The sequence below is a fragment of the Pipistrellus kuhlii genome, unplaced genomic scaffold, assembly GCF_014108245.1.
Source record: "Pipistrellus kuhlii isolate mPipKuh1 unplaced genomic scaffold, mPipKuh1.p scaffold_m20_p_11, whole genome shotgun sequence".
NCBI classification, from domain to species: Eukaryota; Metazoa; Chordata; class Mammalia; order Chiroptera; family Vespertilionidae; genus Pipistrellus; species Pipistrellus kuhlii.
The window spans coordinates 45,151,310-45,178,020 of NW_023425416.1; the positions used below are offsets into that span (position 1 = coordinate 45,151,310).

General features: G+C 55.2%; 1 protein-coding gene across 6 annotated transcripts in view; it reads right to left on the bottom strand.

The window, feature by feature from the left end:
- Positions 1–11,309, bottom strand: part of SCN5A (sodium voltage-gated channel alpha subunit 5) — a 90,813-nt gene extending 79,504 nt beyond the window's left edge. For all 6 annotated transcript variants that reach the window (XM_045579428.1, XM_036431896.2, XM_036431894.2 and 3 more), the window contains exon 1: positions 11,133–11,309. The gene's annotated coding sequence lies outside the window, so the exon portion shown is untranslated. The remainder of the gene's footprint in view (positions 1–11,132) is intronic.
- Between the last annotated feature and the right edge of the window lie 15,402 nt (positions 11,310–26,711).

A 26,711-nucleotide genomic window follows, 5' to 3' on the forward strand; every position in this document is an offset into this window, starting at 1 on the left:
CTGTGTGGGACAGGGAAGTGGCTGGATCTGTGGCTTGGAAGCAAGATGGCTTGGGTACCCGGTCCCTGACCACTTGCTTGGGCAAGTTAATCGATGTTTCGCTACCTCAAGTTTTCCTGTTTGTAAAATGAGGGTTCATCACAGGCCTTCTTTCACAGGGTTGGTTTTGAGGCATCCGTGAACTTGTCCATGAACTTGTCCATGCTGGGCACACAGCACGTGTTTAAGTATGCCACTTGCTATCATTGGTGAGGTTATTGTCATTAGTTTTCGCCTAAGAAAGCCAGCTTTTGAAGAGACTTCCTTGCTGCCCTCTGTGCCAGCCGGCCCCTCCCTTTGCTGTGTTCCTGGCACCCCTTGTCCCCACCCAAGCTTCATCATTTGCTGCCACCCCTGCCTCTCCCTTGGGCTGTGTCCTGAGGCCCCCCAGCACGGACTAACCCAGCAGAGTGCCTACATGGGCCTGGTGAGCTAAGGCATGAACGAATGAATGAGTGAGTGCCAGATTAACCCGGTTGCCCAGCCAACTAACCTACACTGTGACCTTGGACAATGTCGTATCCCCTCCCCCCTCTTTCGGAACCTCAGGTTCCCCATGAGGGAGGGGGTGGGCCGTCCCAGCAGGGGTTGCACTCAGTGTGGATCAACTTCTTTTACCCTTGCCACAGCCCTACGAAGGAGGGGTGCTATGCCCCGTGCTTTACAGGTTTGGTGCTGAGGGGATAAGGAAGGAAGCCTCCATCTGTCTGCAGCCAGGGCTGGGAGAATAACCAGTCACTACACTGCCTTCCACCTCAGAGGGCCCCGGAGCAGGGAGGGAGGGGCATAGCTTCCCTTGTGTGTCTGAGATCCCTGCTCAGAGCTACGGGGCAGCCCCTGGGGCCTCCTCCGAGGCTGGTCCCCCCTCTAGGCAGCCTGGCTGTGCCCAGCAGGTGCTCCCAGGGAGACGTGCCCACACCCAGAGCCAGCAGCTTCCCTGGCAGAAGGGATCCCCCAGCAGTTTCTCTCTCCAGCTTAGGCGCTGCAGCCTGCCCGTCCACGTGCGGCTGGCGGCTGGCGGGCCCTTAGGATGTGACTAGAGGCAAACCAGATGTGTGGTCGGAAAGCCACAGGGATGTTGAAGGCTTAGGATGATAAAGGATGTCAACTCTCCCATGAATAACCTTTACATATCAACTGCAATCTAAACTGGTGATACTTTGGGCATACCGGATTAAAGAAAAATACGTTCAAGTTCATTTCATCTGATTCTTTTTACAGTACTTCGTAAAATATGGCTACTGAAGATTTAAAAAAAAAATTGCACCTGCTTTGGGGCTGGAAGGCCGGCTGGCCTGGGGGTGGGGGAGGGGAGGGAGCGGAAAATGCTGGGGGAGGAGGGGCGGGGGTGGGGGGGGGAGATGACCAGAAAGTGGCCACCCTGGTTTTTCGGCAGTGGCTGTGCTGTGCGTGGCCATGCAGGCTCAAGACCCAGGTTGGGATGGTGGGGGGAGGGGGAAGGGGGTTGAGGTTGACAGCAAGTTTCAGATGGTCCCTCCCGCCCAGGCAATTATCCGCACGGTCCGGCCCTCTCTGGGGTGACGGTCTGGACAAAGGCTCGGCAGGGGTGCCAGCTGGTGCCCGTGGCCTGTGCATTCAGGTCCTTGCTCCCAGATCAAAGGCGCGTCCTTGTGCGGGGCCTCGGCGAACCAGCGCCCTGCGGCTCCACTCCTTGGAGGCAGCCCAGGCGTTAACCCTGTGCAAGCCGGGCTGGAGCTGGGTCCTCCCGAAGGGGGAATCCTGATGGGGCTTTCCTTCTCTCGTCCCCGTCCCCAACCCAGCCCCGCCGGAGGCTCACGCTCACCCCGGAACCTGGGAATGCCCTCATCTACATGCATTTGCATCTCATGCATTCCAATACTCCAGCAGCCCAGGGAAATCAGCTGACAGAGAACCCCGCCCGCCGCCCCCGGCTCTGCCCAAGTGATTTCCCAGGGTCTCCGAGACCCCCCTTCCCCGCAAGTGAAAGTTGAGAGGAGAGATGGATTGGGGCACTTTTGGCCTGACCCCTGGATTCAGCCCCAACCCCTGCTTTCTCTCTCTCTTTAAAAAAAATAAATAAATATATTTTATTGATTTTTTTACAGAGAGGAAGAGAGAGGGATAGAGAATTAGAAACATCGATAAGAAAGAACCATCGACCAGCTGCCTCCTACACACCTCCTACTGAGGATGTGCCCGCAACCAAGGTACATGCCCTTGACCGGAATATTACTCGGGACCTTTCAGTCCGCAGGCCAACGCTCTATCCACTGAGCCAAACCGGTTTCGATCCGAACCCCTGCTTTCTCATCCCCCTCCCCCACTTTCCACAGGGAGACAGGGGCTTGGAAGCAGCTCCTTCGTCTCACCAGGTGTGCACCATGTCTCAGGGCCAGGCCACCACCGGGCACAGAGCACCCTCTTCTCCCCAAGCGCCCGGTTTCCTGCCCAGGGCGTCTGTAATGCTATGCGGAGCGGCACTGAGCTGTCAGTCAAGCCCCAACACTGCCCCTAGGCCCTGGACCTGGATGATGGACAGCAGTCTCCCCCTTATTCTCGGGAGATCTGTTCCAAGACCCCTGGCAGGTGTCTGACACCAAGGACAGTACCCGCCCCTGAATGCACTACTATCATTCCTAAACATGTACCCTGTGATGAAGTTTAGCCTAAGGATCACTCACAGCAACAGATTAACCGCAAGAACTAATCGTAAAGCAGGACCGTGATGACAACACACCGCAGCACAAGGGATGCCCGTGTGGTCGCTCCCGCTCTGATCACGGTGATTGCCTCGGAGTGGCGAAGGGTGAGCAGCAGCCGCAGCGCGCAGAGGCCGCACGGAGGGCTGGTTCACGTTCCCGGCGGGACAGGGGGCATGGCTCCAAGCCTCATCACACTACTCATTTTGGTGCACAAGTTAAGACGTACGAATTGCTTATTTCTGGAATTTTCCGTTTAATATTTTCAGACTGCACTTGACCGCAGGTAACTGAGACCACAGAGCGTGAAACTGGATAAGAGGGACTGCTGTCCCCAAGTTAAAGAGCTGGCTCAGTCACTCAGGGGCACCCCTGCTCCGGATCCCGGGCCATCTAAACCCCCCCTCCCCCCGCCAGGACACACAGTGGAGCCAGAAAGGTGCCCGCAGAAGGCTCAGGAAATGCCCTTCCTGGCACACAGGGGCCATGAGACAGCAATCAGCATCCTAAGTCTCTAGCCCAGTTTTTCCCAACTCACTTTTCTCAATCCCTGGGCGGAAAAAAGACTTCACATGGAAACTGCGCTGATGCCATGGCAACCGAGGTGTTTACGGGGCACCTACTGTGTGCAATGAGAGAGGAAGAAATACCCCTGGAGAAACCTGAGAGGCTGACATTGCAGGGTTTCTTTGCCCCCAGAGGGAGATAAGCCAATCTAACAATACATAAACTCTCTCTTCTCTCTTCTCTCTCTCTCTCTCTCTCTCTCTCTCTCTCTCTCTTCTCTCTTCTCTCTCTCTCTCTCTCTCTCTCTTTCCCTCTCTCTCTCTCTCTCTCTCTCTCTCTCTCTCTCTCTCTCTCTCTCTCGACACACACATGCTAGAGGCCTGGTGCACAAAATTCATGCACAGGGGTGTGTCCCTCAGCCCGGCTGCACCCTCTCTAATCTGGGGCCCTTCGGGGGATGTCCCACTGCCGGTTTAGGCCTGATCTCTGTGTAATTCTACTCCTTGCAATCCAGGACTGCTAGCTTCTAACCACTCACCTGTCTGCCTGCCTGATCACCCCTAACCACTCTGCCTGCCAGCCTTCTCACCCCCAATTGGCCCCCCTGCTGGCTTTCTTGCCCCCAACTGCCCTCTCCTCCTGGCCTGATTGCCCCTAACCACCTCTGTCTCGGCCCCGCCACTGTGGCTTTGTCTGGAAGGTCTCCCGGTCTAATTAGCATATTACCCTTTTATTCGTATAGATATACACATGAGAACATGTACAGATTTGAGGTGCACCGTTGGGTGAGTTGTAACACATGTGTACACCTGTGTAACCACTACCCCAATGAAGACGGTTAACATTCTCATTGTCCCCGAAAGTCCCCTGCTGTCCTTTTCCAGTCAGCTCTTCTGATTCCCACTGCCTCGGGCTGGTCTTGCCTGTTCCAGAATGTCACGTACACGGGGTCATAAGCCTGGGCTTCTGTGTGTCCACGGTTCCTGCTCCACACAATGCTTTGGAGAGCTTGGCCTGGTTTGTGAGGGGGGGTGTGCCATCGCAGTCACCTGTGCGATGCATCGACTGGACGCCAGTGACCACGTCGTCCTTAATCCAATCACACGGCCCAGGGCTGGAAGGGACCCAAAGTCCGGCTATCTCTGGGCAATGATCGGCCCCAGGGGATCCTCCGGGAGATTTTTCTCTCCTTCCCTCAGACATTTCCTGAAACAGAAGCTCAGCAATTACACAGCTAATAGGCACGCAGGCCCGGCCAGCGAGGGAGTGGAGGCTTTCCCTGGGTTTCCAATTTTGCTAGCGGCTCGCCGCTGCTTTACTTCCCTGGCGGCGTGCGCTGCGTCTGACCCCGCACCGGTGGGCCCTGGGCGGCCCCCCGCTCAGTGCTGGGTGCGGCGGGCAGGCCTCTGTCCCTTGGCCTGCTATACCCCCACACCTGCTTCATGTCCCTTGGGTGGGCCTGGGCCAGCAGGGAATGGACGCAGGGCTGGGATCTTCCTGGGAATAGGCCGAGGGGACGGGCAGCAGTGCTGGGCAGCAGAGGGTGGGTACCTGGGCGCCGAGGGGCCCAGGTGGACCACTTTCCAGCTATGGGCCCAGGTCCATGAGGCTGGGAGTGGATGGCTTTACAGGAGGTATTGACTGAGCTGGGCTGGTCCCTCCCACAGTTTGGTTTCCCCCTCATCTTGGATGGTTTAGGGCACCTCCCAGCCTGGCCCAGAGGCAGCCTGAGACGTGGTTTGGTGCCACATTACCCCTCCTTGACCTGCTGTCCCACTGAAAACTGCCTCTTGAGCCAGGTCCTTCCTTCCAGCAGGCCTTCGAGGAATCGATACCTGCCAGAAAGGCATTTACTACCCTCCCGATGCCAGGAAGAGGCCTCTCTGCTGCTCAAAATCCGTTCCCAGAAAGCATGGAGACTGCCTGGGCAAGACCTGGGTGGGGCCAGGCAGACAGGGCCCTGGGTTTAGGGCCACCTGCATCCTTGTGTGACCTTGAGCCCACGGGGTGGCCAGCCCTGGTCCTCAGCTTCCCAGGGCTGTCAAAGGGGACCGAGGACAGCAGGGGGATCTCCACGTGGGAGAGGGACTTTCCCTGGGCCCACACGGATGCCAGGAGAGCAGCTCGGTCCTTCCATGGGGTTATTACTCCTGTGGGAACTCACTTTCCACTGTCTCCCTGGAGGTTTAATCAGGAGAAGCAAACCAAGGCGAGAGAGAGAGAGAGAGAGAGAGAGAGAGAGAGAGAGAGAGAAATCTAGCCTGCACACAGAAACAGTCACTTCCCACAACAGGAGAGCAAACATCATCTGATCCCTTCCATCTTTCCAAATAATGTGCATTTGCCGTGGCGGGACTCCAATCCCACCTCCTCCAGGCAGCCTCCCCTGGTTGCTCTGGGCCACACTACCTCCCACCAAGGAGGATGAGCTCCTGACTCTAACCTTGTGTTTTCTCTGTCCTGGGCAGATCTCTCTCTGGTGCGTGGGGATAACCTGAGAGGGCCCCGAGGGTCCTCGGGATCCCTCTCTGCCTGCCCAGAGCAGTAAACAGAGCGAGGAACGAACATGAGAGATGGATGGATAGCCGTCCCATTGGATTCTGGCTCCAACAATCACAACCACGTTTTCTGTTGGGCTCGGGGGCACACCCGGTACCCCTGGAGGAAATGAAGTTGGAGGTGGGGAGGCTGGGGGCCCCCAGCTCCCTGGCCCAGGGCGGTGACTCTGCAGGGATGAGGGTGGCCAGGCAGGCAGGGAAGGTGACAAAAGTTCCAAAGAGTCCACGGGTCAGATGGCTCCAGCGTAGTGCCAGCGTCTGCCCCTACCCCTGCAAAGCCTGGTCCGGGGTTCCCTCCCCCACCGGAGGGTCTCTGGCCCCAGAAATTGACACGGAGTCCCTATAAATAGCACCCATTCCATATTGATCATCTGAAAAAGACACGGTATGTTCTAGGCCCACAGAGAGGAGGGCTGTATCTAAATATAGACTCATCCCCAGGAACCGCTGCCAGTCTGAGTCGAGTGGTGTGAATAACCGAAGGGGCAGCCTGAAGGGGCAGACGCCCGAGAGGTGGGGGCAGCGATGCAGGCCATCCCTACCCCCATCTCCCCTGCTCCTGCTCCAGCAGCCAACCCTACCCCAGGAGGAGCTGGCCCCTGCCCCAGGGCCTTGGCACTTGCAGTTCCTGCTCTCCAAGACATTCTTTCCCCACGCCTCTACAGGATTGGCTCTTTCTTGTCATCTGGGTCTCAGCTCCTTGTCCCGCTTTGGCCGGCCAGTCCAGAGTGACCCTCCTCTCGCCATCACCCGGGTCACTACCTAAAACGACCTCTGTAGCTACCTGCTTCGCAGTATCCAGTCTGTCTTTCCCCCAATAGTATGGACTAGGAGACTTCCTGAGAGCAGTTATTGCGTCCGCAGTGTAGTAAACCTGCTAGAAACTTCCATGGCACGGAGTAGGTGCTGAATGTCCTACCCAGGCTCTCTGACACCATCCCAGGCTGGACTCGGACGGGGACCTCGGCCTCAGGCCCGTCTGGGCTGGCAGAAGGAGGCCGTGGGCCTCCAGTCCCAGCCTCAGCCTGCAGTCCGGCCACCCCTGAGACTGGCTGCTCATGCTCCCTGCAGTGTCCGGCCTCTGTCCACAGGCTGCCGCTGGCTTTGCCTCCTCCTCTCTCTGATGCTGGGGATTTTAGCCACAGGATTGGATCCCAGTCCCTCTACTCCTGGATACCTGCTCTCCCACGACCCCATCTTGTCCCCAAACATCGCTTTCCGGGTCACTTTTTCCCCCTCAGAGCAGGATCTCCCGCCCCCTGCTGCCGCCACCCCCAGCAGGAAACATGCTCTGCCATCAAAACCTCCCTCAGAGCTTCCCAGCAGGAGCCAGTCCAGCCCAGGCCTTCCCGGCGGCCAACCCCTGGGCAAACCAGAGCAACTGGGGACCCCCCCACCCCCACCCCCACCCCAACTTCCACCTCCAGCCCTCCAGCCCCTGGCTGTGAGGAAGAGGGATTCTCCCTATCAGCACCTGCACATGGTGCACTGCGTGGGCACCCGGGTCCACTCCAGGCTCTCCCTACAACACTCCCTGACCCCCTCCTCCTGCCTGCCAGCTCCCCTCTATCTCTCTCCTCCCTCTTCAACCATCTAACTCCTTGAAAGAGCTGTCTGCACATGCTGTCTCCACGTCCTCACCTCCCGCTCACTCCTCAACCCTCTCCAAAACCGCCTTCCATTTTCACCAATTCATTCACTCACTCATTCATTCATCCATCCATCAGTCTGTACCGGGCGCCACATTTTGTGCGTGCGAAGAGGGACATTTCTGTTGTCAAAGTCACCCAGGACCCTGACAGTTGCTAATGGACATTCTTTTAGAAATTATGCCTTCCCTTAAAAAAAAAAAAAATCTCTCCATGAACTTCACAGAACGCACTTGGTTAGCTCTCTCGGCAGAAAGAGAGCGAGACACACTTCCTCTGGGACACGCTCCTTGCCTTTGGTGGCACCTGCACTCCTGGCTCTCTTCCCACTCCGACTGCTCCGGCCCAGCCTCTGGCCCCACGTCTCCCGCCTCTTTGGCTAGGATGCCAGAGGGCTCCAAACTCCACCCTCTTCTCTCTCACCCACTTCATCAGGGTCACCTGGGTGCTTTGGAAGCCACTGCGGCCCAAGCCTCACCTGAGTCAAACGAGCTGGAATCTCCGGGGCGGAGCCCAGCGTAGGTGTGTTTTGGTTTTCTTAAACCTTTCCAGGTGATGCCAGTGTCACCGGGGTTGAGAAGCCCTGACCAGCGGACTTTTGCTGGACAACCTCACTCTCTGCCATGGCCCCAACCAAAGACCAGCCTCTGTGTATGACTGCAAGTTCCCACCTCCGGCCCACGTCTCCTTCCTGGAGGCTGGGGCCTCCCCCCCAACTGACCCTGGATGTGGGCATGCCCCTGGAAGGACCACAGATCCAAGTTCAGAACCCATCACGTTCCCTTTGTTCTTCATCAGGCTTGCCAACCCGAACCTCACAGGGCCATCCCCTCTTTCCCAGGGTGACAGGGGGGCAAGGTGCCGCCCTGAGTGAGCAGTCTAAGTTAGGGACGGGAGGGTGGCATAGCCCTTCACAGAGGAGGCCGCTGGGACACCGCAGGCTCTGCCCTGTGGAAATCTGCCCGTCCCTCTCCTTCACTTGTAAGACTTTTGGTGGCACCGCTGGCCTGCCCCGAGAGGGAGGACACCGCAGAGCAGATACGGTGACGCCTGGGCTGGCACTCATGCCCTCCTACTTAGGGTTGTGCGACAGAGAACCAGTGACCTAAGCTTCTGGGCCTCCAGTTCCATCGCCTGCAACGTGGCCAATATTAGGGTCCCGACCTCCAGGGCTGATGCAAAGGTTCAGTGAGATGAGCCTCATAAAGTGCTTAGTGCTCCGCTCCGCCTGGCCGGTGGACAGCGCTCGGTAAATGTTGGGCTATTTTTAGTACCATTTCTGAGGATAAATTCCCAATTCCTGGGCAGAGCACACAGAGGCCCCTGGGATTGTGGCCTTGGCGTTCGCTTCGACTCTTTCTCCCTCCTACCACGGGACCTACCAGGTCACCGCACTAACAGTTGTTTGGCTTCACGTCTCCATGTACGGCCGGCACATGCTAGTCCTGACGGGTGGACTGTACCTTCTTCGCCCGGAAAACTCCTATTCATCCTTCAAAACCTAGTGGAAAGGTTCTATTTGTTAGACAGATCCCCTTGACTCTCTTGGCCAAAGGTTATCACGCCTCTTTCGAATGGGCCATGGACACGCGCTTCTAACGCTGCACACGTTTCCGATCGCCTTCCCCAGAGAATGCCTTCGACCACAGGCTGCCCCCAGGGCTCCCTTCTCCTGGCACTGCCTGGACACAGTCTGCTCTGCGCCCTCCCTCCCTCCCTCCCAGCTGTCTCTGGTGCTTCCTACCACTCCTCTCCTCTGAGCTCAGTCTTCATGCCGAGAGAGTCAATCCTGGAATTCGTCCAGAGGACCTTGGGTCACCGCACAGAGCCTGGGCTCCGCACCCCGGAGGCACAGCAGTGGCTTATGCCACCACGGGGCTGCATGCTGGTGCTTGGCGCCGCAGGGCCAGTCTCCCTTCTGCTCAGATCCTCCTCGTCAGTTTGGCCCCAGAAAGCTGATCTCAAGGAATCTTCACCTTGAGGGGCGTCCCAAACCCACGGGTTCTCTAGGTGACCTTGCGTACATCCTTGACCCCCTCTCGGCCTCACTGTCCCCCTGTACGACGCCAAGGGTGGTGACAGCGATAGATGAAAAGTTCACTGGAGCTCATTTCGGTACAGGGCCAGCCATGCTAGCAAAAAAATAAAAATAAAAAATCCGTGTCCTGCACTCTGGCTGTCCCCTGACCCTGCCTTCGTCACACCCCTGTGACTGTGGCTTGGCCTGAGCTACTGGCCTGCGCCACCCTCATTCCACCTTCTAGTTTCATTACCACCACCACCCCCGCCCCCATGGGCTAACGGGGAGGAATGGAGGGCAAGGAGATAGAGGTGAAGGCAGCAGCAAGGGCCTGGGCCACGGTGGCCTCCCCCCTGCCACTCGAGGTCCCTAGATGGTGAGATTGGGCATGGGAGAATCCGGAACGGGCTGTGGCGCCAGGCACGGTGGGATCATAGGTGGTGCCTGTCCTCATGGTGCTATCTAGGCTCCCCGAGGCTTGGGCGTCTCAGCCGGAGGCCCGGAGGCGAGGAGACAGCTGGGGGAAGGGAATGCTGGCCCAGGACCCCGAGAGGAGAGGCTGGATCCCACCAGCCAGGGCTGGTCTCCAGGCGTTAAGGAGACAAGACCGGCTCCTACCACAACCTCAGCCGCGGCTTCCTGCCTGGGCTCGGCGCTGTCCTCCAACAGGTGTTTCAACGCGGCGGCGGGGCCTAGGGCCAGGGCCACGGGCCAGGGCCTTGTCCCCAGCGCTGCCCCCACCATCCCCACTCTCCAAGCCTCCAGCCCCCACAAGGCAAGGCACCTCCGCTTCCTCCCGAGGCGCCACCCAAGATGGTCACACAACGCAGAGGACAGGAGCCGCCTCCCGCGGGGCAAGCGGGTCCGCCCGGGTCGGAGCCAGGGGGGCAGAGGGCGCGCCCCCGTCCCCATGCGCGGAGATCTCCCCCGCGGGGAGCCACCCGCACCCCCCTCCGCCGTCAGGGCGCACGGAGCCCGGCGGCCGGGCCCCGTTAGGGCGTCAGAGGGCACAGAGATCTCTTCGTTGGTGGCCGCACGCAGAGACACAACACACACAGCTGTCTCTCCCCGCCCAGGGCGCACGGAGCACCGTCCCGGGTCGGCACGGGCAGGGATCGCGTCCTCCCAGAGCGGACTCCCCGGGCGGACAGCTCTGCGCGGCCCAGAGAAAGGGGGTGCCGGCACCCCCCCCAGCCCAGCCCAGCCCAGCCCTGCTCCGTCCGGCAGCTCCCCCGCTCCCCCTGGAGCCACACTCATCGCGCGCCCAGTCGCCGCTGCTCTGACCTTGGGGTCTCCGGCCTCGGGAATCCGGGTCCCAATCCCGAGCCTGCGCCGGGGTCGGCGGGGAAGCCGGGGCCGCAGCTCCTCCTCCTCCCCGGCCCCCGACAGCGCGCAGGGGAACCCGGAAGGGAAGGGGAGGGGAGGGGGCGCGCGACGATCAGGGCCGCCCTCCCCCGGGGATCCCCTCCGGCCAGGCGGGTCTGCGCCCCTCCGTCTCCCCTTCCGCCCTCGGGGGCAGCGCGGGGGAGGCAGCCGCGGGCGGGCGGACGGGGCCGGGCGGGCGGGCAGGGAGCGCGCGGGGCTGGCGCCTCCGACCCTCGGGGAGGAAAGTTGGGTGGCGGCGGGCGAAGGGTGCCCGGGCCGGGCCGGCGCTGCCGGGCGCGGGGCGCTCGCTCACCTGCGGGTCCCCGGCCGGGGCCCCGGGAGGGCGGCTGCTGCTCGGCACGGACGCGGCTCGGCGCGGGGCTCCGGGCGAGGGCTCAGCGGCGTGGGGGGCGCGATCCCCGCATCCCACGGGCGCCGCCGCCGCCGTCTCGGCTCCGCCGCTCGCAGTCTCGGGCTCCCGGACTCCGGCGGCGGCGCGGGCTCGGGCTGGGGGCGGGGTCGGGGGCGGGCCCGCCCGGCGCGGCCTGGGGCTCGGGGCCCCGGGCTGGCTCCGCCCCAGAGCGCCGCGCCCGCCCGGGGAGCCGCACGTGGCGCCCCGCCCGCCGGAGGGAGGACACCTCGGCTCCCGGCGGGGCGCGCACCCCGCTGACCCGGGGGCGCCCCGCCACAGGCCGCCGCCCACGCTGGCACACAGGGGGGCACCTCCACGCCGACCTGGAGACGCTCCGCCACAGACAGCTGCCCACGCGGGCGCCGGCAAACATTGGCCAGAGCGCACACGCTCATCCTCACTGACCTGGGGACCCTCCCCAGACACCCTCCCCCGCAGACACGGACACACACTGACATCGCCCCGGACGCACACAGACAGCCAGGCTGGGGCAGACATACCCGGCATGGGCACACCTGCACGCTGACATGGACACAGACACACACTGACACAGACACCCACAGGGACACACAGGCAGACACATCAGTGACACGGTGTCACTGAGGCAGACGCTCTGATGAACTCAGTGACACTCACATGCCTCAGAGACACACATCCACTGACACACGGACACAGGAGAGAGACACACAGACAATACACAGTCTGCATGATGGCAGACACCTCTGCTGACACATGCACATGCTGGCGCACATGACCTGTGGAACACACACACCCTGACCAGAAAGAAGGAGGCAACCGACCCACACAGACACCCACACTGAAACACACACACACACACACACACACCCTCTCACACTCACACCGTTGAGCTACATACAACCCACATCTTGACACCTGGAGACACTCACATGCTGACACTGACAGACACCATCTCTCACACAGGGACACAGGGATCCGGACACTGGTGGTCACCACTGCTCACCCCCAGGCTGACTGGCCGGGAAACACCCAGGAACACAACTTCTTCTCTAAGCAAAACAGGCCACCTCCGTCGTTTGCTGACGGATCAGTAACATCCTTGGAAGGGATGGCATGCCTTACTCTACACCCTTGTCCCAGGAGTGTGTCACACACACACACACACACACACACATTTCTTTCTCAGCAGCATCTCTCTCTCTCCTAACACATCTTCAAGTCCTGGAAGGAAGCGTTGTTCTTGGAGGGTAAAAGGGCATTGAGGTCAGGAGGGCGCCCAGTGCTGAGTTTGGGAGCTCAGAGGCTCTGCCCTGCCCTCCCATTCCTGGGATCGTGGAGAAGTCACCAGGGAGCCACCCGCCCTTTGGGACCTTGTGTGGGGTTCCAGGGGCCGCTGGGGGCCTTACATACACACTGGGGCTTGAATCAGGAAGAAAATGCGTCTACAGGAAAGTGCAGGACCCGGAACCCTCTCTAGCCCTGTGCCTGGGGTAGCTGGAGGCTGGATAGTTGAATCGCCTGCCCGCTGCCTGCTCCTAGCCCTCTGACGGGCCTCGGGTTGGCCAGCATCTCCCACTAGTGGCCAAAGCAGGGAGTGCAGGCAATGTCAAATTTTAACCCTGGCGGGTCTGTCTTCCCTGATCTCACACCTCCTGAGGTGGGAGGAGAGGGAAGTGGAACTGGAGTGCTCCCTGAGGTCTTCCACCACCGGCTTCTGGGCGCCAGGATGAAGATTCAAACTTGCCAACGGACATTGGGCCAAGCAGGACGCTGAGGTGGAACGGAGTCAGCTGGGGTGGGCGTTAGCCCGCTGCTTCAGCTTCAGCCAGCAGAGGTGGGCTTCCAGCATTCGTCTTCAGCGTGAGCCCTGGGGTAGTGCCAGCAGGAGGTTTAGATGAGAAGCCATTGAGAAGAAACCAGAGTTCTGACCTCATGGACAGTCAGCCTCGGGGTCAGAGAGGCCTCAGGGAGGCAGGGAGGGGCAATGGCCAGAGATGGGGCACCCCCTACAAGGAGCTCTTGTCAAGATCTGGGCCACTCCCTTCTCTTCCCCAGGCCCCACTTCATTAAAGCAGGGGCCACGCATACAGCAGTCAGAGAGCAATCAAAGGCCTTTCAAACCAGGGTTTCCTTTGTTCCACCCTGGCCCGCCCTACCTCCGGTCAAAGCTGGGTTACACACAGGGTCGTTGCACGTCCATACAACACGCATCTCTGGTATCACTTTACTTCTTCCCCTGCTACCATGACCTCACGGCCATGTCCCCCCTGCTCCCTCACAGACGCCCCCTCAAATAAGCAAAGCAGGCCTTTGGCTTTACCACCATCGTTGTAAAGTGTGTGCTAATGTTGACTGTGCCTTTGTGTTTCCTGTTTTCACTGCCCCAGGCTTTTCTTTCTTCTTCTTTTTTTTTTTTTTTTAAAAAACTTTTCTTAACTTATTGATTTTATTTTTAAAAATATTTTTATCGATTTCTTACAGAGAAGAAGGGAGAGGGATAGAGAATTAGAAACATTGATGAGAGAGAACCATCAAACAGCCGCCTCCTGCACACCCCCCCACTGGGGATGTGCTCGCAACCAAAGTACATGCCCTTGACTGGAATCGAACCTGGGACCCTTCAGTCCACAGACCGACGCTCTACCCACTGAGCCAAACTGGTGTTGGCGCAGACTTTTCTATTTGTTTCACTTCTGTGGCATTATAACCTCCATTTGGAAAAGTGCACAGGCCCTACGTGTTCAGGTCAAGGGATGCCACTAGTTGACCACGTCCCACGAACCAGCACACAGGCCAAGGAGCCAAACATCACCAGCTCCCCAGAAACCCCCCTCTTAGCCCTCTTCCTGTCACCGCCACGTCCCCAGAGTTAACGACTCTACTCGCATAGAATTCCCCGTGTTACTTCTGCTTCTTTTTGATATTTACTTACATGGAACCACATAGTCTGAGCTCCCGCATCTGGCTTCTTCGGATCAGTGTTAGGTTCATGAGATGCATCCATATTGCTTATAGTTTTAATTCCTCTGCTCGCATTGCTCCGGAGAATTCCACCGGGCGAATAGACCACGGTGTACCCATCCATTCTACTGCTGAGGGGTGTTTGGTAGTTTCTAGCCTGAGGTGACTATGCCTAGCACCGCTATGGACATTCTACCACCTGTATTTTGGTGAACGTGCATATGCATTTCTGCCAGGTGCACACCTGGGAGCGGAATTGCTGGGCCGTGGGAGAGAGCGTGCTTGCTTTTAGTTGACACTGCCCGGCACTTTTCCAAAGCGGTTCTACCAGCCTACCCTGCACCAGCAGTGACCGCAGGAGAATTCTGGTGCGTCTGCATCCTCCAGCTCTTGGTGTCTTTATCGCACATGTGTCAAACACAAGGCCTGCGGGCCAAATCCGTCCCGCCAGGCCTTGCAATGTGGCCCGCACCGCACTGTCATCACTGCACTCCGCTGCGTTTCCATCACAATGACAGTTTATGACTGTTCAGTAAACCATTTGGCCCGCGATTTAGGCTGGATTTTAGATTTTGGCCCCTTCTCTGATTGAGTTTGACACCCCTACTTTATCGTGTTCATGTTAGCCGCAGGCGTGCAGAGGTTTCACACTGTGGCCTTAATTGGCATCTCCCTGGTGACTGGTGGAACGGAGCACCCTGTCAGGGTTTCTTGGCCTTTTGCGAGTAGGTGCTTTGCATTTATGGAGATGGGTGTTGTTCTTACTTTCATTCTCTTCCTTGTCTTTCTCCCCCAACACCCGGCCTTGGAGCTCTGTCCACGTGGTGAGGCAGACAGCTCGTTCTTTGCTTCTGACAGCTGCAGGGTGTTCTGTGCATGCGCCCACCCACATTTATTTACCCATTCCCCTCGGTCGCGGTAGGGAGACCTGATGATGGCCAGTGGACGGGCCAGTCGTAACGGGCTTATGCTTTGTTTTCTTCACGCTGTTAATGGCTGAGGTAGGGGCAGGTGAAGAAGCAAGCTGGTCCGGGGTTCAGAACCCATAAACACTCGGGACTAGGCATCTTGGAAGGCAGTGCAGGTTGAAGACAGGAGGGCTGGTGGAAAAGCTCACATGAAGGTCTGTAGACGTAGAGATGCACCCCCTCCCCCTACCCCAGGCTCTGGAAAAGGGCAACTAGCTGGAGTGAGGAGCCTTGCTGGGAGTGAGGGGGTCCAGGGAGACCCCTGGCAAAGGATTGGGGCATTCCACATTGAGAAAATGACCAGCCCAAGAGGAAAGCACTTGGATCCTGGGTACCACCCGACCATCCCCCTGTGAAGCTCGCTGCTCAAGGAGCTCCCCTCACTTCACCTTCATTCCCACCCTCTTGCTCCTTGCCTGTCTCTCCTATGGAGGCTCTACCAGCTAAGTGGCTGCCTCTGCAGGCCTCCCTGTGCTTAGTGCTGGTCACGTGATTCCATAATGGCCACAGTCATAAGCAATGCTTTGTTGGGGAAGGGCAGCTGCTGGGAAAGCATCGTTCTCCTGGTCTAAGAGGACAGGGGCAGTCGGATGGACTCTCTTTCCCTCTCCTTCCTGCTGTGAACCTGCCCCAGGACAGGTGCTTGGAGCTGAGGAGCTATGGCACATCCCTGAGGGTGAGGCCAGATGTGCAGCAGATGTTGGCCCCGGGACAGTGAATCCAGCCCACACTTCATCCTCTCTTCCACTCTCCTGTAAGCAGATGAGATGCAGCTGCCTGTGCTCGCAGTCAGATGGTCCTGGGTGGGACGGGATCTGCAAGCGCAGTGCTCATAGAACTAACTGTTGACCAGCCCCTCTGTTTTAGCCGCACCCCCTCCCCTCTCTCTCAGGAACCTGCAGCCTGGGCCCCGGAAACGTCCCTGGGGTTTTGAGGAGGCACCTCTCTGCGGGCACTTTGAACCCAGCCTTGCCTGCCCCTGCTAAGGCAGTTACTGCTCAAGCTTCCAGAAAGTTCTCGTCCATCTGTTGTTGCTTCCTCTTCTATATTTTTCTGTCCTGGTAGGGTTGATGACTTTCAAAATTATTTTGCTGTCTTTGGACGAAACAGTTTGAAGACATCAAGAGATGTCTTCAAACGCGTTATGTTTTGAAGAAAGTCCTGTGTTTCAGATTCTACCCCAGATCCTGTTGAGAAGTAATCAGATTGTTACCCTCGTGGGTGGGCAGGGTTCTCCTAAGAAGAGATTTTGCGTTATTTTGAATAATGCAAGGAGCAGGACTCAGGGTGGCACATTTCACAGATCCTCTAGCTGATGAGGGGCAGAGAAAAAGAGAAATGCATTCACGATGAAGGGCAAGGGCGTGACCTGCTTCCATTGGAGGGGAGGGTGGGGATTCCCCCATTGCACCTTGGTGATAGTCAGGCTAATGCTCTTACCTATGGCTCTGCTGTCTCCTACATGTGCTCTCAGCTTTAGTCCCTCTCCTCCCCTCCCCCCCTCACCTCTGCCAGTTCCCAGGGAGCTCAAATGACGCTGGCCTGCAAATGAGGAAGAGCCACTGGGTCCTTAAGACACTTGACTGCCATCTGCTGGAGAACTGAGAGAAAATAGACATAAATCTGATGACCAGGAATGAATGGGCTGCTGGCCCCAAGTGAAGCATACCTGTGCGGCGCAGCCTGCTCCGCTTCCACCTCTCCCACCTGCTCCTCACCCATCAGCTCTGCCATTGCAGCGAGCTGCGGAGCAGGGCGTGGAGGGTCAGAAGGTCAGATCAGATCCACCACTATTGTCCTTGTAGCCTTGGATTAGGCACGGAACCTTTCCGGACCTTCCTTAACTCATATATAAAATGGAGTAACTCTATATTCCTCTCATTGCGCTGTGGAGAGGGTCACATGAGGTAACAGCTGGAAAAGCGTGTGCGATGGAAGAAATATCTTACAGAACCCGGCAGCAGTCCTAACGAACTCAAGCCCACCCACCCTTTGCCCTCCTGTGGGATCCCTGGAAACAGACTCTGAGGTGGAGATTTGCATGTGGGAGGTCTCCAGGGAGGGCCCGCAGGAACAGCATCCTTGCGGGTGGGAGGGAAGCAGGCTTGGGTGGAGGGACAGGGTGATCTTCTTACAGGTGCTGCCAAGGTCTCAGCCATGCCCACAGGAAGCTCCGGAGCTGGATGGCCCCTGGGGGTGTGCCAGAGGCCAGGGAGCAAGCTTTTCTGCCTCCACTTGGACCAGTCACTGGCAGTGGGCTGCTCTTTGGGGTGGGCATAACCTTGGGCCTGGCAGCTCCTTTGGGGCGAGGGGAATGCCCGGACAGGGGCACAGTTGAGCCATCAGAAGCCACACGCCTGGCAGCTGGAGGACAGCAGCATGTGGATCCTAAGAGGGGCGCTGGGCAGCTCACCGCGGTGCCCGCCCCTGTGCTCTTGGTTTGTGTGTATGTGTGTGTGTGTGTGTGTGTGTGTGTGTGTGTGTGGTGGTGGGGTGGGATTGTGTATTCTTGTTGGATACGATATGGCGGCTGTAAGAAGAGTCAAAGGTGGATTCTGTGCAGGGAGGGACTTCCTGGGTTGGGTCTGCAGAGTAAGGAGCACCAGATTGACTGCTGCGGCTGGGGTGGGGCCTCCCGGGCATGATCTCTCCCACGGACCCCTTCACCTGCACACAGCACATTCCACAGCGGTCCCCCGACTCTCCACGGGCAGCCTGGTTTTCCCACGCTCGGTCACATTCCAGTGGGGACACATGGTCACCCTGAGTCCTGCACCGTGATGATGATGGCGACATGGTTGCCCCGTGTCCTGTCATGTTTTATAGCCATGCCGTGGTGGGGTTGAGGAACAGGATCAGTGCGAGAGATTTGGAGGCTGCCAACGCAGTCCGGACACCTGGGTGCAGCCCAGTGATGGGCCTTCGTTGGGGGGAGGGGTGGCAGGAGCAGGGAGGGGTGGCGTGGAGGCAGAAACTGTGTATCTAGGAGTTATAAACTGTGGATGTCTTTAGCTGGGCCTTGCACTCTCCAGTTCTCTGGTCTCCCCCAGTCTTGCTGTCTTGTGCTTATGAGTACCTGCAGGCTTCTTTGCTTGTCTCGCCCGGATTAGGGCCAGTAGCCCCCTGAGGCCTCCGGAGCACCAGTGTGAGCTAGGGTCACAAGCGGATCCTTGTGATGGGAGGGCTGGGCAGGGATGGGATGGAAACTGGTGGGGAGGAGGATGCTGGTTGCAGGGGAGCTGGGAGCTGTGCTCAGAGCTGGAGACCTTGCCAGGTGGGCTCTGTGCTTGGGCTCTGAGTACCCACCGCAGTTGCATCGTTACACCTCTAAGAAGCGTTTTTAAAAAAAAATAAAAAAAAAATATATATATATACATATGAGACAGAGGAATCTCAGATGCGTTATGTTAGGCGAAAGAAGCCAACCTCAGGGACCGGCATGGAGGAAGGGAAAGGTGAGGAGGAGGTTTTGGGGTGATGGAACTGTTCTCTGGACCGCAGTGGTGGTTACATGACTCCCCACTTGTCAGAACGCCTAGAAATGTACAGCAAAAAGGATGCGTTTTCCTGAATATAAATGGAAATATAAATAAATGAAAAATTTGAAAACAAAAAGGAAGGCATTTTTACCTTTTTGAGCACAAAAGGTGGCACTTCCTTCAGGGCTGTGCGGGTGTGCGGTGTGTGGGTGTGCAGGTGGAGAGAAACAAGTGGTTCTCAGAGCCGGTGGCCGGGCCGCTGTCCTGAGCCCCCGGGAGCTGGCGCAGTCCTCGGCCCAGGCATCGCCTCTGCTCTGCTCTGTGCGGGAATGGGAGCCGGCGGCTCTGTTGCCCAGAAACAGGGGCCGTGGACCGGGAGGCGAAAGACTGTGTATTCGTTGGTTCTGCTCTGTTTTGTTTTTCTGGTGAGACGTCTCCTCCCTCAAGCTGCTGTGGGAGAGAAGAGGGAGGGGCAGGGACTGAACCCCAGGCTCATACACACACGAAACCTCTGAGCCTCCCCAGCCCCTGCCTACCCCATGCTGACACCCGGAGTGTCCTAACAATGAAAACCTCAGGGGTACAGAAGGGGGACTCAAACCCTAGTGTGAGCAGACTCCTCCGGGCCTCAGTTTCCCCATCTCTGGGAGAAAAGCCTCAGGTGACATTCGGAGAATGTGCAGGAGCGAAGGAAGGAAGCCCACAGCTCCAAGGCCCCCCAAGGAGGGCCTCTGCCCAGAGCTGCCTCCCTCCTCTCTGTGTCCACACATGGACACAGGTCCTGGGTGGCCCAGGGGTGTAGTCCGCCTGCTCCATGTCACCTGCATGCTCCCAAGAGGAGGGGATGCGCCAAGGTGCCAGCCCTGACAGGAGAGTGTAGAAGACTCTGTAGGGAAATTGGTTTCTTCGCTGGAAGTCAATGCCTCGGGCCGGAAAATGCTCAGAACTGGCAGCGACTGACAAAAGCTGCCTTTTGTCTGCAAGTGTATCAGCTTCTAAGAGATAAGAGGCAGGGGCTGGAGTGTAGGCTTCTCAAGTGAACGGTGACAGGGGAACAGAAGAGCTGCCTCCCACTCTCCCTGCCTCAGAGTGGATGGGCTGCAGGGTAGAGCAGCTCCACCCCGGCCCCTCACTTTCCTGTGTGGGAGACAGGCCCAGGCCAAGGAGTGAGCTGCCCAGGGCCTGAAAGTGACGGTGGCTATTGCCGGATCCCAGGAGGAGGGGTCTGGGGAGCTGGCCTCCCAAATGTGCATGTAGAGGTGCAGAGCTGCTCTGTCGACTGAACAACAGAATGACCGGTCACTATGATGCGCACTGATCACCAGAGGGCAGACGCTCAATGCAGGAGCTGCCCCCTGGTGGTCAGTGTGCTCCCACAGGGGGACTGCCTCTCAGTCAGAAGCCCAGAGCTGGGTTCACGGCTGGCCAGTGCAGCGGTGGTGGTAGGAGCCTCTTCCACCTCTGTGGTAGCACTAAGGATGTCCGACTGACGTGGGGTGGGCCTAAGCCATCAGTCAGACATCCCCCAAGGGCTCAGGCTGGGCTGAGGGACCTGCCCCTCCCCCCAGTGTAGGAATTTTGTGCACCGGGCCTCTAGTTTCTGATATAGCTTAAAGTTAGAATATAAATTGGAAGTAAACAAATTTCATCCAAACCAATCAACTAACCAACCAACCAAAAAAACAAACAAGAGTAAGTGAATGGAGAGAGTGAATCTAGATAAATCTTGAGCTAAGTTTTGCTGTGAAGATGCACAGGGAGGTGGAATGGGAGATGTGGGGAGGAGGGGGAAGGGAGTGTGTGTGTTTAAGATGGGGACTATAGAACCTGTTTGAAGGCTGATGGGAATGATGACGCTGGTGCTGAAGGGGAAGGGATGAGGATGATCTGGGGCGTAGACTGATTTTGGATTGGAGTAGAAATTCCTTTTCCATTTTAAGAGGAGGAAACACAGAGAACACATTCATAGAAGCAAACAGATCTATTTTTTTTTTATTTTTTTTTTTGCTGGTGGGAGAATGTCTGATAACTGTATTCTTTCAGTGGAGTCTAACAGGATGTTAAATTGCAAGTGTTGATTGAGACACCAAAGTATAATAGACGTGCTATAGTGAGGAGCTAGACTAAGAAGCAAATTTTGAAGGAATAGTTATATGACTCTTAAACTCCATGCACACTGAGGGAGGACAGAAAGAAGGTGGAAGGAGGCGAAACCGGTTTGGGTCAGTGGATAGAGCATCGGTCTGCAGACTGAAAGGTCCCAGGTTTGATTCCTGTCCAGGGCATGTACCTTAGTTGCGGGCACATCTCCAGTAGGGGTGTGCAAGAGGTGGCTGATCAATGATTCTCTCTCATCGATGTTTCTAACTCTCTATCCCTCTCTCTTCCTCTCTGTATAAAATCAATAAAATATATTAAAAAAAGAGAAGAAAGTGGAAGGATTTTTGAGAATCACTGTTTGATAGGCAGTGCTAGAGTGTTCTGAGAGGTACCCGTCCCCACCTCCTCTGGGGTGGGTGCCTGTCTTTCATCTGAACCTTGTGAGGAGAATTTGAAGAGGCTAACTTTAGGACTCTGGATGAGGGAGTTAGTGGCTGGTCTTTGACTCCTGCCTGGGACATTAAACAGCTAAAGATGGGCAGAGGAACAAATATACCTGGCCTCCCAGAATTTGTCAAATTAAGGAATCTATGAGTGTCACACATCAGATGTAGGTTCTGTGTCACAGAGATGTGGAGGTGGTTGGTGGGGGAGGGAAAAGCATCTATCAGGGCCCCTCAGCAGACAAACCTGGAGGTGGACCACCTCAGGTTCTCAGGGCTGTGGAAGGAAGTGAGTGGGCAGCTGAGCTGGAGGAGAGCATATGACTCCAAATAAAGGAACTGTGGTGAGAGATCTCCAGGAGTGAAAGCTTTCGGATGAATTCATAATAGCTTTAAATGCTGGCCAGGCTCAGAAAGCAGGAGAATTTTCCAGTTCCCTTTGCTCTTCAACCCCCAAACACTTACTGCATAAGTAAGAGACAGGCATCTAGGAGAGAGGGAGAAGGCACGCGAGTGAGACAGCAATCGATGCCCCCTTCCCAGGAGCTGGCAGCCCACTGGCAGCTCAGCCTGAAGGAGGGGAGTACTCAGACCTCTGAATGGAGTTGGAAGCTTTGGCTGCTACCACATTGGAGTGATGTTCTAATGATCGAATCAACTGTGTCTTGAGTCTTTTTTTTATTATTTAATATATTTCATTGATTTTTTACAGAGAGGAAGAGAGAGGGATAGAGAGTTAGAAACATCGATGAGAAAGAATCATGTATCAGCTGCCTCTTGCACACCCCCTACTGGGGATGTACCCGCAACCAAGGTACATGCCCTTGATCGGAATCGAACCCGGGACCTTTCAGTTTGCAGGCCGATGCTCTATCCACTGAGCCAAACCGGTCCCGGCTGTGTCATGAATCTTAAAGTGACCAATGGACTTCTTACTTCATAACGAGTTTGGACAATCCAAGATTTCATTCAGAAATGTTACAAGTTCTATCCTGAATGAAATTGGAGGGACAGTGAATTTGGAGGGAAAGAAATGAAGTTGCATCATTGAATAGAAAAGAAAGTAAGGGTTGAGAACAGAGATTGAGAATGAAGGAAGGGAAGAAGGCAGGATTGGGAGGCTTAGAAATTTGAGAAGAGAGAAAGAGGCACAAAAATATCATTTTGGTGGGTAGGAAAATGAACTTTCTAGAGAAGTGCAATTGTATCGTTGGACAGCGTTTAGAGCTCATCTAACGTTTGTGGTCATGATTATAAACCAATGCCACCCTAATAAATTTAATAATGAAGAATAGGATTTGTGGTCCTGGAATTGGAATGAGACCAGTGCCTGTCTGGAGCAGGAGCAGAGAAGGTAGAAATTTGGGTTAAACTGGGTTAGTTCAAGGTTTTACCAGACAGGGAGCAGGTGGCAAAAAAGCTGAAAGTATTTGAAAGTTTGTGATTATAAAGATAGACCATGATATCAATGTGGGTGAGGGGAGAAGGGGAGTGATGCAAAGTCAAAGGATAGGGGACCTACATCATTTGGAGAATTATTTAGGTGGAGGTCGTACATTAAGTGTACTGGATAGTTGGCAAAATTATGAAATTGATATCATTAACAGTATTGTCAAGGTTCAGGATATGACCACCTGAGTGGGTAGTGAATGTAGGGTAGAGGGTATGATCATTGAATTGGAGAAGCCTGTGTCCTGGATGAATCATGCTGTGACTGAAGACAGGAATAGGGTGGGGATAGTGAGCCAGAGGCCATGGCACTAATGAATAGCAGAGAATAACCTCATACTGTTAGTGCTGATGGTACCCCCGAGTTCAGTGGGTGGATTAGAAGCAGTAGTTCTCAAGGCCAGAGCTAAAACGAGTCAAGAAATATGCCAGGGTGCAAAATTGAAGGAGGCACTCACTGGAGAATGGGTTCTTCCCTGAATTTTGTGCCCGGCTCATTTGCCTCACTCCAGTCTGTGTCTGGAAGACAGTACCAGAGAGGAAAGCACAATCCCTGCTAGAAGGGAGGAAGTATGCCTTCTCCTCAAGGACTGATTTGGCAAAGGACTAAATTATTGTGTGGGAGCTTCTTGAATGGGGCGTCTACTTCAGGAGCACGGCTCCATGGTATTAAGGGCAGTCCACGATGAATGTGGGCACTCAGAGGGGAGGTGTTGTTAAATCAAACCAGAAAACAACTTCTTTGAATAAGGATTCTCTGACAATATCCTGCTGAGTATCTGCTCTGGTGAGCTCCAGCTATGGCACCTTGAGGATCTAGGGTATGTTCATGGTCTTCCTGTGCTGCTCCCACCAGTCACTAGAGATGATGGGGAGGAGGGGGGAGGGACTAGAGCTGAGCCATTCTTGGCCAACAAAGAGTCCTCCACTGGGCAGTTTTTATTCTGAGACTTTCTCGCAGCTGTATTGCAGCCTGAGGCTCTTCCTGCCGACTCCTGCTCCCTCCCTGTGTTCCTCATAAATGTTTCCACCAGCATATTTCTTGCACGTCTACGTATGACTTGACATCCGCTCTTAGGAGACCAGGATGGACACAGCAGTCCTCTCCCCACCATTGGGAAGTTTGTGTTGGTCTGTAGATTCCCCATGAGGGATTTGGAGAACTGGCTGCTATAGGAAGTGTTTCAACTGGCAGGATAAAGACATCCAGAAGTGCTCTCTATCATCCTCAAGGAGACCCTTGTCTAGAGGATTTAGAACTTTTTAAAATATGGGTCAGGCTCTGTCCAAAGAATAGATAGCGGGTGGGTCCGGTGGAAGTCATGGTCCACATGTATGATGCCACTGGAATGAAAGCGGTGGTTTGACCCCTTGTCTATTGGTGTGCAGGAGAGAGCCTTGGATGCTCATTGACTTCTTTTATGGGGTGGACAGCAAAGAGGAGGCCAAAGGGTTTTTCTCATAGTCCTCCACTGCTCAAGCTAAGTTACTTGGTAACTGGGGGCCACTTAGCATAATTCCGTGTGCCAGAAAAAGGAACCATGACAACTTCTGGGTAAAGTCTCAATTTGGAGCACCTTGTTGCACATGTGAAATTCCAAAGTAGCCCAAATACAGTACACTGATGAAAAAGGAGGCCATAGGTGGTGGTAGGCTTGTCAGGAATCCTGTCAGTTTACAAGCTACAGTGAGAAGCTTGTAATTAACCTTCTACTCATCACAGAATAGTTTTGAGTGGGAGGCAAGGATCCACCTGATCCCAAGGCAATTGCCAACAAAATAAAATCTTCAATAATTTGAGAGGGTGAGGAGAGGAGCCTCTCCCACCTCATCAGTCAGCAGCAGGTGGGCGATGGGAAGGGAGCCAGGAGGGGGCGATGACAACCACTTCTGGGTGGGACCCTTTGCAGACCTCACGTCAGGGGAAGTGATTCCCTTCCTGCAGACCTTCATGCAGGAGCCATATATAGCAAGCCTCCGGCTGGGATGATGGGCATGTGGACAGCATAAGAAAACAGCTTCTTCATTCTGAGCAGAAAGGTACCTGGGAATTTATCTTAATTTGTGTTCTAAATCAGAAGCTGAGACGAGGCTTCGGGGGCAGGTAGTTTATTTGGAATATGCTACCAGGAGGCAAAAGTGAAGGAAGAAGAAGGGAGAGTTAGTTAAAGGAAGGAAGAAACTACCCCCCACCCCTCAACAAAGCTGGTTAGTGCTGTGGGCAACCGGGCGTAGGGGGAACTGAGAGAGTCTCCTAGGTACAAACGCTTAAGGGCACTTCCTCTCAGGTTTGGGAAAAACTGGCCTTACAGCTAGGGCTCAGACTTTGTGTAGGGATGCTCTGAGACCTTCACTCAGGATTGTTTCTCCAAGGCATGGGAGGCTGGGGTATTCATTCTTCTCCCAACTCTTGTGCCTCCAGGGTATCAACATCTCTCCTCCCCCATGCTCTTCTGGGCTGCCGTGCCTGTGTGGCAGAGAGTCCAGGGGCTTTGGAGAAAAGCTGCATCCTTGTATTCCAAGTCAGAAGAGACACCAGCGGTGTCTGTCACAGGGTCAAAAGAGTAGGATCCCAGCATGGCCTCCCCTGGTGGGTTTTTGAGGAGCGGCCTTCTATCCTGACTACCAAAGTGCCGCCACGTCCAGCGTTAGATGCTCCTTTGCATGCGAAGCGCCGTGTGAATCACCGGACACCTCTGTGCTCCGGGGGGAGGGGCAGCAGCATTGCCCTCTGTGAAGGCCACCCTGGGACCCAGTGTGGCAGGAGGGGTGCTCGCATTGTCTCTCCTTTTATCTTTCTCCTCCTTTAAGAAGCCAGAGAGAGCACGTTTAGCTCCTTTTAACCTCCTGATGAGTTCAGCAGGGCTGGAATCTTTATTCTCATTGTATAGTCAAGGAAAAATTGTTCCGAGGAGTTGTGATAGGTGAGTGACAGAAGGCTTGGAATCAAACGGAACCTTCTACCCTCTCCTCCAGAGCTTGGTCCGGAGCCGCATGTTGTTTAGGCTCTGAATCGAGGGTCTCCGTGTGGATCATTTACTGACATTTTCGGCTTCTGAGTGGCTCTGGGCTCCCTGTTCTCACTACAAGAAGCATCATTCTCCAGCAGGCACGCGCCCATGTGCCTTTCGATTGCTTTATAACACAATTAAACCTGGGAGCAGGAGCAGCCACATTTCTAATAACCAGTTAACTCTGTTCTGGTCTGGGGGAAAAAAACAAAACAAAACAAACACAAACAAACAAACAAACAAACAAAAAAGAGCCCTCTTCATGAATGCTCCTTTAGAATTTGCTATCTTTGTGCAACCAGTCGCATCGACCCAGTTATGTTGTTGGTTGGTTTTTTTTATTTATTAAAACAGGTGTTTTAAAGGGTCAACAGTTGACTTAAACTTTCTTGCTACAGATTGGATGCCCACAGGCAGATTCTGCCTCCCTCCCCCTAAACTCTCTTGGCTGATGATTCATCTGGGGCTTCTCAGGAGAGCACACTTCAAACGGATTTCCACTTCAGAGAACGTCTGAGTAATTTTCTGGAGACACAGTGCATTGCAGATATTTGAGTCCTGGGGAGCTGTTTTTTTTTTCTTTTCTTTTTAAATTTTATAAAACATTTTATTGATTGATTGAGAGAGAAACATCTATCTGTAGTTCTACCTATCCACATATTCATTGATTGATTCTTCTATGTGTCCTGACCCAGAATCAAACCCATGACCCTTCAGTGTGTGGGCCAATGCTCTAACTAGTGAACCATGCCAGCCAGGGCCCTAAACAACATATTTAATTTTGTCTATCTTTGAACCTCATAAAATCATAGAGTAGGTATAGTCTCACATCTGAATTCTTTCACTCAATGTTATGTTTCTCAGATTTATGGACAGACTTCCATAGGCTATATTATCCATTCTCATTGCCACATAAAATTTACATTAAAAAATGTACAACAAGTTAATCTACCCTACTGCTGTTGGATATTAGGTTCTAATTTGGGTTCACTATGAACAATGCTGATAAGAAACTTTGTACATATCTCCTAGAGTATACATGCATGGATTTCTCTGGGTTTCATACCTAAGAGTAGAAAACCTGAGTCAT